This window comes from Trachymyrmex cornetzi, unplaced genomic scaffold, assembly GCF_001594075.2.
Source record: "Trachymyrmex cornetzi isolate Tcor2-1 unplaced genomic scaffold, Tcor1.1 scaffold670, whole genome shotgun sequence".
NCBI lineage: Eukaryota > Metazoa > Arthropoda > Insecta > Hymenoptera > Formicidae > Trachymyrmex > Trachymyrmex cornetzi.
In genome coordinates, this window is record NW_017299993.1 from 120569 (window position 1) to 121540 (window position 972).

Below are 972 nucleotides of genomic sequence, written 5' to 3' on the forward strand. Positions count from 1 at the left end.
AACTTGTTGTACAAACCGAGATGGTCCCTTGTGAGACTACAGACGAATAAAAAAAAATAATTGGTTCCGATCGTGTATCCGGAACGTCTCCGGATATCCGGATATTATTCTACAGTCACTTAAATTATAAATTTAATTACAATAGATTTGATCATAATTTATATAACTTCTCTTTATTTACAGAATTCTAATATGAGTGCATTGCAAAACAAGGAGGTAAAGAAATCAAAAGCAACATTAAATTGGCGTACATATGTACCGGATAAATTAAAATCATCTAAGCATACAGCATTAAAAGTAAATGAAAGTAATACATTTCAAGATCAAGGAGAATCATCCAAAGAAAACCAAACAAATACATCTAAAACCAGGGACGGGAAGTAACTCGTTACTTGTAACGAAGTTACAGTTAGAGTTACTTTTTTGTCAGTAACTGTAACTTAACTTCGTTACTTTCTTTCCATCTGTAACTATAACTTAACTTAGTTACATCTTTTAAGTAACTAATAACTAATTTAATAGTTACTTTCATAATTATTTTATATATTTTAAACTTATTTGTCAATTTAGTGCGCGGTAGTGTCCATTTGGTACTACAAATACTTCGAAACATTTAATTAATCAGAAGAAAGAAATTTAATTAAAGCGTTAAATGATCTCTTGTACCTGTTTGGTCTATATTTTTGGATCTAGTGGAATCCGTCAATCAAATACAAGAGCGCTCAGTGAACGGTTGTAAACCATTTTGGATTAGTGCTGGAATTTATTTGCAACTTTTAGCAGAATATAAAAAGAATTTTTTCTACAAAAAACATTGAATATATGTGCTATTTCATATTCATATTCATATTTATATGTGTTTATATTAAACATTATATATGTGTGCTATTTCATATTCATATTTATATTCATATGTGTTTATATTACTTTAACGAAAAACGTCTTTGCCATATAATTTTTTTATCTTTTTGA